Below are 13,876 nucleotides of genomic sequence, written 5' to 3' on the forward strand. Positions count from 1 at the left end.
GATGGTCAGTCAAATAATACGGCACAAGAAGACAACACGTTTTCCTCTTCTCTAACTCCTGGGTAAGGATTTGACGCACGGATTCACGGTTCATCTGCAGTTCATCCGCTATCATGCGCACAGTTAACCGACGGTCGTTCGCGATTAATGTCCTGACTTTCTTAATGTTTTCGCCATTGACGGCGATCGCCGGTCGTCCGCTACGGGTATTGTCAGAAGCACTTTCCCGGCCTCCTTGAAAACGGGCTAACCACTCATAGACGCATTTCATGGACAGTCCTTGGTCCCCACAAACATGTACCAGCATTGCATGCGAATCTTTCAGTGTCTTGCCTAGCTTAAAAGAAAACTTTAAATCGTCCTTTGGTCCTTCATTGTCCTGTTCTCTGTTCAGAATCAACGCACTAAACAAGCTCTTCGTACAACAGGTCTAACACGGAACACACACGATGCTCAACTGAACTACGTTGGGGGCAGGTTGTCAACACCGCGCGCTATGCAGGTGCAGCGTTGCGAGTCGCCAGTGTTGCCCGATCGATCGTTCTGACTTCATTTACCGAACTTTGCCAGAGTTTGTATATACACTCCTGGAAATGGAAAAAAGAACACATTGACACCGGTGTGTCAGACCCACCATACTTGCTCCGGACACTGCGAGAGGGCTGTACAAGCAATGATCACACGCACGGCACTGCGGACACACCAGGAACCGCAGTGTTGGCCGTCGAATGGCGCTAGCTGCGCAGCATTTGTGCACCGCCGCCGTCAGTGTCAGCCAGTTTGCCGTGGCATACGGAGCTCCATCGCAGTCTTTAACACTGGTAGCATGCCGCGACAGCGTGGACGTGAGCCGTATGTGCAGTTGACGGACTTTGAGCGAGGGCGTATAGTGGGCATGCGGGAGGCCGGGTGGACGTACCGCCGAATTGCTCAACACGTGGGGCGTGAGGTCTCCACAGTACATCGATGTTGTCGCCAGTGGTCGGCGGAAGGTGCACGTGCCCGTCGACCTGGGACCGGACCGCAGCGACGCACGGATGCACGCCAAGACCGTAGGATCCTACGCAGTGCCGTAGGGGACCGCACCGCCACTTCCCAGCAAATTAGGGACGCTGTTGCTCCTGGGGTATCGGCGAGGACCATTCGCAACCGTCTCCATGAAGCTGGGCTACGTTCCCGCACACCGTTAGGCCGTCTTCCGCTCACGTCCCAACATCGTGCAGCCCGCTTCCAGTGGTGTCGCGACAGGCGTGAATGGAGGGACGAATGGAGACGTGTCGTCTTCAGCGATGAGAGTCGCTTCTGCCTTGGTGCCAATGATGGTCGTATGCGTGTTTGGCGCCGTGCAGGTGAGCGCCACAATCAGGACTGCATACGACCGAGGCACACAGGGCCAACACCCGGCATCATGGTGTGGGGAGCGATCTCCTACACTGGCCGTACACCACTGGTGATCGTCGAGGGGACACTGAATAGTGCACGGTACATCCAAACCGTCATCGAACCCATCGTTCTACCATTCCTAGACCGGCAAGGGAACTTGCTGTTCCAACAGGACAATGCACGTCCGCATGTATCCCGTGCCACCCAACGTGCTCTAGAAGGTGTAAGTCAACTACCCTGGCCAGCAAGATCTCCGGATCTGTCCCCCATTGAGCATGTTTGGGACTGGATGAAGCGTCGTCTCACGCGGTCTGCACGTCCAGCACGAACGCTGGTCCAACTGAGGCGCCAGGTGGAAATGGCATGGCAAGCCGTTCCACAGGACTACATCCAGCATCTCTACGATCGTCTCCATGGGAGAATAGCAGCCTGCATTGCTGCGAAAGGTGGATATACACTGTATTAGTGCCGACATTGTGCATGCTCTGTTGCCTGTGTCTATGTGCCTGTGGTTCTGTCACACTGTGCATGCTCTGTTGCCTGTGTCTATGTGCCTGTGGTTCTGTCAGTGTGATCATGTGATGTATCTGACCCCAGGAATGTGTCAATAAAGTTTCCCCTTCCTGGGACAATGAATTCACGTTGTTCTTATTTCAATTTCCAGGAGTATATATATATATATATATATATATATATATATATATATATATATATATATATATGACGGATGGTCGAATATATATAATTAGAACTTTGGTTAGAATAGAAAGTGTAAGACAAGTTGAAAATGTTTTATTAGAATAATACACAATCATAATTTGTGAAAATTAGTAAGGAATATCAGTTAGCTACAATTTAAGAAACACGGTTTACGAAAACATAGAATCAATAATGGGCTTATGTAACGTAGGAATATTTTTCGCTGAGAAAAGGGATTTTGTTCCTGTGTGCTGGATACCGTGTAAACACAGACATTGTAATAATCAATGGTATTAAAAATTACATTCAAGTTACCTTATGCATGAAAAGTGTCACAACTCGGAATGTGCCGCTCTTCTTGAATGACCTATACACACTTACCAGTAGTGATGCTAAAGCGACGCCTTGGCGAATCATGAAGCAGACCACAATAAAACTGGCGGAACTGTCCTGAAGTGGACAAACTGCGAGATTTTTTTTTTTTTTTTTTTTTGGGATACACTTCGCACGCATTTTCCAGCGACATGAAATAAAAATGTTGCCGTTGTTTTTGCTAGTGATACTTTTTTTGCCGGGATGCGATATGTTGATGTTCAGTATTTAACATTCTGAATGGTTTGTAAGTATTTTAAGAAGTACTATAATGACTACATTAAAAATTATTAGTATATCTAGTAGTTTACACTCAATATTTTACACTAAACTGATTAACAGAAGTTATTTGATTACCACATTACGAGGTCTGTTCAAAAAATTCCGGAACATTCGTAATTTGGCGCCAATAGTGTGCTGGAGAGAAATGCGGTTGGTATCCCTGCACACACCTACGTTTAATGAGTAACTGCTGAAAGTTTCATTTTTATATGTCTATTAGTTATTGTTCAATGCTGTACTGGGTAGTACGTTGTGTCGTGCACTTCTTGAAATTCGGGATGGCAAAGTTTGAGGAGCAACGCCTCTGCATTAAATTTAGCGTGAAGCTCCAAAAGACCTTTACAGAGACACAGGAAGCCTATGGTGATGGGCTTGAGCGCTTAAGCCGTTCTCGGTATTACGAATGGTTCACAAGGTTTAGAAATGGCCGGTAGGAAGTTAAAGGCGACCCTCGTTCAGGACACGCTTTGACGCCTACCGACGACACTCATGCCAGGAACGTCAACGAATTGGTGGTTGCCAATCGAAGACTGACGGTCCGAGAAATTGCAGAGGAATGAAACACGTCAGTTGGATCATGTCATGAAATCCTGATACAGCATCTTGGAATGCATCGTGTTGCCGTCAAATTCGTCCCACGGCTCATGAGTTATGACCAGAAAGATCTTCGCCTCGCAGTCTGTGAAGAGCTTTCAGATCACACAAACGAGAACGAGATGTTTCTTAAGAGAATCATAACTGGTGATGAGGCGTGGGTGTATGGTTATGATGTTGGGACCAAGGTTCAATCTTCATACTACGTCGAGAAAGGTTCTCCAAGGCGAAAAATAGCTCGTCAGGTCAGGTCAAATGTCAAAGCCATGCTGATAGCTTTCTTTGATTTGACGGATTAGTTCAAATGGCTCTGAGCACTATGCGACTTAACTTCTGAGGTCATTAGTCGCCTAGAACTTAGAACTAATTAAACCTAACTAACCTAAGGACATCACACACATCCATGCCCGAGGCAGAATTCGAACCTGCGACCGTAGCGGTCGCTCGGTTCCAGACTGCAGCGCCTAGAACCGCGCGGCCACTCCGGCCGGCACGGATTAGTTCATCATTAATTCGTGCCACTGGGACAAACAGTTAATCGATGGTACTATCGAGACGTGTTGCGATGCACGCGAGAAAATTTGAGAAGGAAACGGCCTGGAATGTGGTGAGACAATTCGTGGCTGTTCCATCACGATAAACGCACCCGCACATTCATCCCTGCTGGTACATGACTGTTGCACTGAAAAAGAAATCACTGTGCTGCCTCATCCTCTGTATCTCCAGACTTGGCCTCTGCAGACTTTTTTTTTATTTTCAAAACTAAAAACCCAGTTGAAAGGACGAAGGTTTTGCAACGATAGACGAGATAAAAGAAAAGTCAAGAAAACTTGCAGACGGCGCTTCGCGTGATCCAGCTAGGGGCATACCACGACTGCTTCCTGTTGTGGCTGTGCCCTCTTGTAACGTTTTATGTTTCCTGGCTGGTTGAGAAGAGGGTGATATGATAGGTGGGTAGCCGGTTTCCTCTCACCACAACACAAAATGCACATGTGGTTAAGATACCACTGGAACCAATTGAATACTTAACTTCAGTGACATCCAATCTGAAGTTCTATGGTTAACAGCAATCGAATAACTTGTACTAATTCTAGCGATGACTAGTAAGGTGGAACAAAAGAGCACAGTGCGACATATGGAGGTGCAACGCGAACTGAGTCCCGATGCGATTTACGGAGGACTGAGATTGAGAGGTTTCCTACGGCCGACTGGTGTTCTGGCGAAGGCGTACGCCATCACACTTCCGGAAGTGGAAACGCGTTGGAAGTGGTGTATCAATTTTAGAGAAGAGTGTTTTGAATGAGACTATGCACAATAAGTAAAGGATAAGCGTAAAAAAAATTTGGGAACACAGTTTCGGAATTTTTTGAACAGACCTTGTACACAGCTGATTGGCGTAACAATTTGATATTACTGTAGTGGTAACTTCTGCCACCGAATGTAACAGCAACACCAAATGTAGCGGAAAGAGGTAGAAGGCACCGTATTAAGACTCGTACGACCTTTGCAAGTGATTTATTGTTGCCAACTACAGTGCCACGATCCCTTCAGTCTGCGTCACCAGGTCCCGCAATGCTGAGGACACCACTTCGCTGTCTGCGAAATGGCTTGGCGCGGAATGGCTGCATCAGCGACCCATGCAGTGCACTACTGTGTGGCGGTCTTGTACAGCCTCGAATTTGCGGCGACGTCAGGATGCGTCTGCAGTCGAGTCGACTCAGTGGTCTTCGCCCTGCCGCCTCAGCGCCGCCCATTGGAACGGCGACAACGAACGCCCGCGATCCGGCAACTGAATCTGCGGCCCTCGCCCTGGATGTCTCTGGTGTGTGTTGGGAGCCAAAACGACTGCCCGCGGTAGCGAGCCGTCGAGTTGGCCGTCGCTGGCTGGCTACGGGCCCCGCGTCAGCCTCAGAGGGACCCGCCGTGGACTGGAACGCAGGCCCCCATCTACTACTGTGTGTAGCCGGTGGTGTGACACGCCCCGCCTTCCAGCAGAGCTGCCACACTTGAATGCTTTGTTAGTGAATAGGTGCTATTTATATGCGGCTGTGCACCTCTGTTTTGCTAAACGCGCCGCTACTCATCACGTACTCATAACACTCAGATTGGCCAGTGGGTCCCTTCTGCCTGTGACTTGCGCCATCCAAACTGCTACGTGTACTTTTCCCGGCTGTTCTACCCCTGTGGCTTCTATTTTACTTCGCAACTGCTGGTGAGCGTAACTCACTGTAAACAGGCCCGCCCGCATCTCGTGGTCGTGCGGTAGCGTTCTCACTTCCCACGCCCGGGTTCCCGGGTTCGATTCCCGGCGGGGTCAGGGATTTTCTCTGCCTCGTGATGGCTGGGTGTTGTGTGCTGTCCTTAGGTTAGTTAGGTTTAAGTAGTTCTAAGTTCTAGGGGACTGATGACCATAGATGTTAAGTCCCACAGTGCTCAGAGCCATTTTTTGAAACAGGCCCGCGCCTGGCTGTGAACTTGTGCACTCAGAAATATTGCACCAAAACTGACTTTGAAACGCCCCCTTAGAAGAATTATACAGGACTGTGCTTAAACTGACACACAATATTTTTAGCGCAACGCAATCTGACTTTCAAAAATCCCTACAAAAAAATGGCCCTGACTAACATTAACCTATACGTTTCACAAATCGCTTACCTCACAAAAATCTTGGTTACTCGAACTACTGCAATACAGCGAGCGCCACTACTGCCAGCTAAATAAAAGATTCAAACTACTGAAGGCACTAACTACTGATAGGTATAGTCAGAAAATGAAAGATTTTGATAGAAAACAAACAATGTATTTACCTCAATAGTGTTCAAAAGTCATAATATATATATCAGTTCATGGCATCCAGTCTTACAAATTTACTGTCTCTGTCCAAAACTCCGCCATCTCACTCCCCACATCCACCACTTCTAGCGGCTCACCTCCAACTGCGCAACGCTACGCGCCGCGCTGTTAACGGCCAACAGCCCAACACTACAACAGCGAATATTACAACAATGCCACCCAGCCACAGACTGCACACAGCACAGCCAGTGATTTTCATACAGAGCGCTACGTGGCGTTACCAATATAAAAACCTAGACAGCCTACTTACAACTTTTCCTATCCCAGATGGTAGTGCCGCTACATTACCATTGGTGTCATGCACAGTGATGTTGTACAAGTTGGCGACCCTGCTTACCACAGGCTGACAGTATTACAACAGAGTAACTACTTTAAGTAGAAAAAAAGATCCTAGTTTTGGCTATGTAGCAGTGTATTGATTATCCGAATATCAGTCAAATGAAATATCTATTAACTGACACCGTACTAGTCGGCAAATGCGAACTTGCCCACGCGCAATGTAGAAGTCCATCTGCCACTGGGCTGTCCGTCATTGTTGTTGCTCTTCTGTGTCGGCTCATTTGAAGTCATCCACTGTCCAGTGGCGTCGCTCTTCACACCTCTCAGGGGTCACTTAGCACTGTCACAGAAATGTGTGGCGTACGAGGAACTGCTCCACCACTGTGCCTCATTATTGTTAACTCTTTACTCATTGTACTAGCTGGACTGCTGGTAGCGCTCTGGAACTCACACGTTATTACTTCTGCAGTTTTCGTGCAATCTTTTGAAACCTCCCTTCGCAATGGTGGACTGTCCCTTTTCGTTAATAAATGAGGTCAGCCTGGTTTCGGTTTAGCTGTGGTTGTTTCTCCGTTTTTCCACCTCACAGCCACATCACAAACAGTCGACTTGGCAGGGTTCAGATGTCGCTGATGGATTTGATCCACAGGTGACTTCCAAAGGCTAGTTGACGTTCCAAGTCGCTGAGCTCTCCTGAACAACCGGTTCTGCTGCTACTGCTTCTCTGCTAACTCCCCGCTTCCGTTTATACTGTCGGGTTTGGCTCCCGTGATATCTACACTCATGCTCATAAATTAAGGATAATGCTGATACATGGTGAAACAATGCTCTGGTGGGCGGTTTTCGGGTTAAAATCACCTCGGCGTATGACCATGCGGTGCATTTGACCTGCGGTCGTCGCACGGTGGCGTTGGCAGCATTCCACATATGCAGAAGTGTGTTGGTGGATGTCAGAGTACGGTGCAGCGAGTAAGTGTGCAGACGTTTCCAGACGTGCTAATGGTGCCTGTATGTTGAAAATGGCGTTTGGAGGTAGAATACTAGGGTGACTGGAGGCTGGCCAAACACAGCAGGTCGTAGCATGGGCCCTCCGTGTGCCACAAAGTGTCATCTCAAGATAATGGCAACAATTCCAGCAGACAGGAAACGTGTCCAGGCGCTACAGTACGGGATGTCCACAGTGTACAACACCACATGAAGACCGATATCTCACCATCAGTGCCCGCAGACGGCCACGGAGTGCTGCAGGTAGCCTTGCTTGGGACCTTACCGGGACCTTACCACAGCCACTGGAACAGTTGTCTCCAGACACACAGTCTACAGACGACTGAACAGACACGGTGTATTCGCCCAGAGACCTGCAAGTTGCTTTCCACTGACCCTGGTCACAGGAGAGCCCATAAAGCCTGGTATCAAGAACACAGTACATGGTCATTGGAACAGTGGTCCTAGGTTATGTTAACGGACGAGTCCAAGCATAGTATGAACAGTGATTATCGCCGGGTTTTCATCTGGCGTGAACCAGGAAGCAGATACCAACCCCTTAATTTCCTTGAAAGGGTCCTGTAGGAGGTCGTGGTTTGATGGTGTGCGGCCTGTGTACGTGTGCATTGTGATCGTATCCCATACTGATGTCAGCGTAAATATAAATGTCGTGTAACTAGGGCCTCCCGTCGGTGTACATGCGCAGCAGACAGTGGCGTTTTGTAGCACATGTGTTTCGGGACGGTTTTCTTAACTTATCACCAATACCGTGGACTTACAGATCTGTCTGGTGTGTGTTCCCTATGTGCCTATGCTATTAGCGCCAGTTTTGTGTAGTGCCACATTTTGTGGCACCACACTCTGCAATTATCCTTAATTTATGAGCATGAGTGTAGTAGTTGATTCTCCATTACGTACCGGTGTCTGGACACTGCTATCAGATAGTGTACGTTGCAGTGCTATGGTTTTAAAGATGCGGCATCGGTTACAAAATGCGGACCTAATTCAGCAAAAACTTATTCGCGGTAGTCTTTAGTTTCCACGGATCCACAGGCGCTGTGAAATTGAGTGTATGCTGTTATGTTTTGAAGTAAACACTTAAGTTCATGATTCAGCAATTAGCTCATTTCGCTCCCTTGGATATTACACTGAAGAGCCAAAGAAACTGGTACACCTGCCTCGTATCGTGTAGGATCCCCACGAGCACGCAGAAGTGCCGCAACACGACGTGGCATGGACTCGAGTAATGTCTGAAGTAGTGCTGGAGAGAAATGAAACCATGAATCCTGCAGTGCTGTCCATAAATCCGTAACACTACGAGGGGTTGGAGATCTCTTCTGAACAGCATGTTGCAAGGCATCCCAGATTTGCTCCATAATATTCATGTCTGGGGAGTTTGATGGCCAGTGGAACTGATTAAACTCAAAAGAGTGTTCCTGGAGCCGCTCTGTAGCAATTCTGGACGTGTAGAGAGTCGCATTGTCCTGCTGGAATTGCTCAAGTCCATCGGAATGCGCAATGGACATGAATGGATGCAGGTGATCAGACAGGATGCTTACGTACGTGCCACGTGTCAGAGTCGTATCTAGACGTATCAGGGGTCCCATATTACTCCAAAGCCCCACACCATTACAGAGTTTCACCAGCTTGAACAGTCCAGTGCTGACATGCAGGGCCCATGGATTCATGAGGTTGTCTCCCTGCCCATACACGTCCATCCGTTCGATACAATTTGAAACGAGACTCGTTTGACCAGGCAACATGTTTCCAGTCATCAACAATCCAATGTCGGTTTTGACGAACCCAGGCGAGGCGTAAAGCTTTGCATCGTGCAGTCATCAAGGATACACGAGTAGGACTTCGGCTGCGAAAACCCTTATCGATGCTGTTACGTTGAATGGTTCGCACGCTGACACTTGTTGATGGCCTAGCACTGAAATCTGAAACAATTTGCGGAAGAGTTGCACTTCTGTCACGTTGAATGATTCTCTTCAGCCGCAGTTCGTTCCGTTCCTGCAGTAGCTTCCTGCGGCCACAGCGGTGACGGAGATTTGATGTTTTACCGTTTTCCTGATATTCACGGTACACTCGTGAAATGGTCGTACGGGAAAATCCCCACTTCACCGCTGCCTCGGAGATGCTGTGTCCCATCGCTCGTGCGCCGACTATAACACCACGTTCGAACTCATTTAAATCTTGATAACGTTCCGTTGTAGCAGCAATAATCGATCTGACAACTGTGCCAGGCACTTGTTGTCTTGTATAGGCGTTGCCTACCGCAGCGCCGTGTTCTGTCTGTTTGCACACCTGTATTTGAATGCGCATGCCTATAGCAGTTTCTTTTGCGCTTCAGTATTAACAGGACTTTTTGTAGAAAATTAAAAGTAATTAAATTTTTTACTGGGATGTGTTTTCGAATTATTCAAGAAAAACGTACAAAAGTGACCTTCAAAAGCGTTTTTCTCGAATAACTCGATATTGGCGGGCCCCCAGCGACAACGTATCCCAGTACAAAACTTAACTGCATCAAGTGTTGTACAAGAAAGTTAATTTTTTCTGTAGGACTAACAATCTGTACATAACGAATGACAGAATACGAAAACTTTGCACTTGGTTTTTAAAGGCATTACACGTTGCATAGAGGCACCTGAATCACTCTGTATACGCTATTTTTTAATGAAAAGAGACTTAATTTGCAGACATGGAGAAAACACAAACAGGAGCTTCCAACCGGATCAGTATACGAGTAGATGCATGATTTTCTAGAAACGGGTCACAGGTTATGTACAGTACATGCTGTGTGCGTAACTTACTTTCCATAGTTAGTTGCGGAAAGGACTTCCTCCACTCAGCTGTTAAATTTGCCAAGAGATTTCTGAATGTAGGCCTTACCATTCCTCCAACCAAAGGAAAATCCGTGGCAGTAATGGGAATCGAAACTGGGCTCTGTGTTTGCTGGTCTGGCTAGTTGACTTTCCACCTGTGGAGACGGACTGTCACTGACAACAGCTGTGTGGATTAGTACAGGACGAATCTGCATTCCTCCAACAAAATTTCTCAAACTGTTCAGCGATAGATTTTGAGTTTTTGTTACAAGGGGCCTATGGACTCCGCTGTCTTTTTACAGTATAAAAATGTAATCTTTTTTTCGTTTTGTTATCCCAATTACTGTCCGTCCCTTGTAGCTGAGTGGCCAGCGCGACAGAATGTCAATCCTAAGGACATAGGTTCGATTCCCAGCTGGGTCGGAGATTTTCTCCGCTCAGGGACTGGGTGTTGTGTTGTACTAATCATCATCATTTCATCCCCATCGACGCACAAATCACCGAAGGGGCGTCAAAACGAAAGACTTGCACCCGACGAACCGTCTACCCGACGGGAGGCCCTAGTCACACGCCGTTTACATCCCTATTACTTTTTTTGTGAAATGGTCGTACAACAGTGGAAAAGACTGTAATATGCAGTATCAAAAATCTACCCACATTGTTATCACACAACAATCGCTGTCGTAGAAACTAACCTGTGACAATTCCGAGCAATACTGAATGCGAGTTTTAGGGTGGAGAATAATATTGGAATTATGTTTTCAGCAGTAAATACCGTCAGTAAATGGAACAGGCGTGTTCCATTTAATGTCAGTACTTACAAGACAGCCCGCATCTCGTGGTCGTGCGGTAGCGTTCTCGCTTCCCACGCCCGGGTTCCCGGGTTCGATTCCCGGCGGGGTCAGGGATTTTCTCTGCCTCGTGATGGCTGGGTGTTGTGTGCTGTCCTTAGGTTAGTTAGGTTTAAGTAGTTCTAAGTTCTAGGGGACTTATGACCACAGCAGTTGAGTCCCATAGTGCTCAGAGCCATTTGAACCATTTGAACTTACAAGACACGCAGCGGACACCGTCCACATTTGCACTCGTGCAGATATTTTCAGTGCTGTACAAACAACGAAGTCAAATGACGGTAAGAAATCAATGAAATGCAATTACACTGCAGTGCGCCACCGGAGACCATGTGTCCTCGTACCAAAACAGTCAGACAATATCCCCGAATAACATCAGAAATTTTTTGACAGAGTTTAGCGTCTCATCATGCAGCAGTTCTTGTATTGATCAATTTCAAATTATACCTGTAGTCACAGGCTCATTTATTACTTGGTAACTGAATCATTTCTGGTGTATCCACTCGTTGGCAATTGAAAAGACATATCCAAAGCTTTTCCGGTTTAAAGTGCTTGTATTATGTACATTCATGTTGGGCTAGTCGTGAAACTGTTTTTGGTCTTTTGTCAGCTTCTCGCGTTAATTAATGAGTTCAGAACTTTTAGTTGGTAATGCTGAAACAGTGCTTCCTCTCTGTTCACTGAGTTAGCAGGAGTGATTTTCCGCAGAATGTTCTGGAAGTTTTACTACAGTTCAGTTAATTGCGTCTCTGTTTATATGCGCGTGCCATGCGCAGGCAGTAACGTGTTATACGCTTACCTCCGTGTTTACAACCGGTCTGTTTGTGACGCGTAGCGCGCTTGGGCGTTATACCGGTAAAAAATCGCTTTGAACGCCGCGTGCTTCACAGTTACTAGTGCTGGAAGTAGTCTCTGGAAGTTTTAGCCGGTTATGAAATCAACTTTCAGGTGTACATCGGAGCAGGCGTTGTGGAAAAAGCAGGCGTCTCTTTTACATTTGGAGTCTTTCTGTATAATGCACATTAAGTGAGTAGTAATTCAGAATTCTATGACGAATGGCAAGGAACATATTTGTCCTTTTGTAAGTGGCACATAATACATCTGTGAATGAAAAGGAAGTACTGTCTGCTAAAATGAATGAAGTCCATGATTTAATATTTTCTGCATCAAGAGTTCTTATTCTCTCAATGTCGTTGGAAAAGGGCATGTTTTTTGCATGACTGAGAATTGTACATGAAATACATGCATTGTAGTTGAAAACCTATTTATTTCATTGCATTATTTCCAGTTTTAAATGATGTGCTACTCGTAAATGAAGTCCGATAAAAGGGAGGAAAATCATAATTGAAGGGCCGGCCGGTGTGGCCGAGCGGTTCTGGGCGCTTCAGTCTGAAACCGCGAGACCGCTACGGTTGCAGGTTCGAATCCTGCCTCGGACATGGGTGTGTGTGATGTCCTTAGGTTAGTTAGGTTTAAGTAGTTCTAAGTTCTAGGGGACTGATGACCTCAGATGTTAAGTCCCATAGTGCTCAGAGCCATTTGAACCATAATTGAAGGACGTAATTATTTAATACACCTACTTTAGATGTTTACCGTTAGCTGCGGTAAAGTATTTAAAATAACATTTTTCAGTGCCCTGTACTCTATCAAAAGTATCTTAATAGTTTACACAGGATTAAATATTTGATCTAAACACATAGGGAACTTCCAAAGCGCGGCCACCCCGCCAGAGGTTCGAGTCCTCCCTCGGGCATGGGTGTCTGTGTCGTTCTTAGCATAAGTTAGTTTAAGTAGTGTGTAAGTCTAGGGACCGATGACCTATGCAGTTTGGTCCCTTAGGAATTCACACACATTTGAACATTTTTGAACTTCCAAACAGCCGTCTGTTGTGGTGTCATTCGGGAAACTATCTTGCATTTATTATTTACCACACACAACCCGTGTAACACCACAAAGTGAGTCACGCCGTGGCCCTAGATAGGATTAGCAACATAGACTGCGGGGAAGGGAGGATTTCCCACAGAATTACGCAATACGAAGAGAAGACTGCTTTGCGTACTGGTGAGGTAAACAAGGTGAAAGGGTACGCCGAGTCCGTGGTAAACCGTTTGATAACCGGGGATGTCTGAATCGATAAATGTTTCAGTAAATCACTTGTGTGTTATTAACCGTATTTTCTCTTTATTTTAGCGACGAATTTACTCGATATCAAGTTTCTTTGTGTGGCCATCATCCACAGCAAGCAGAGAAATATTCAAAAATTTTAAACATTTTTGTTGGCTGAGGTCCAGCAACCGTCGTTATTTAGTTACAGGGTGTATGTATAGCCAACTCTGTTGTACAGAATTATTGTCAAATTGACCATGGTTTCGATTGCACTACGGCAATCTACATTAGAATAAAAAATTACATAGTTACCTAGAAAATGTAATGACACGACTTAAGTATAATATACTTAATAGGATTCCTTCCATTAATTGTACAAACAGACTGTACTTACATGCAATCACATCATGTGGGGAAAAAAGTTTGAGCAAAAGTGCTCTCATCAAATAGAAAATGTCACAAGAATAAAAACTTTCTTTCTTTCTTTGCCACTGCCTTTATTCCGCATTGTGCGCAGGATTGGCAGGGTTAAGTACAAATTTGGCATGGTCAATTTTAAGGGGTGGCCGGATGCCCTTCCTGCTGCCACCACATACCTCCTGGGACGGAAGTAGTGTACCCCAGCTGTCGGCGTTTAGTGTAAATTGTGAA

The sequence above is a fragment of the Schistocerca americana genome, chromosome 7, assembly GCF_021461395.2.
Source record: "Schistocerca americana isolate TAMUIC-IGC-003095 chromosome 7, iqSchAmer2.1, whole genome shotgun sequence".
Taxonomy (NCBI): Eukaryota; Metazoa; Arthropoda; class Insecta; order Orthoptera; family Acrididae; genus Schistocerca; species Schistocerca americana.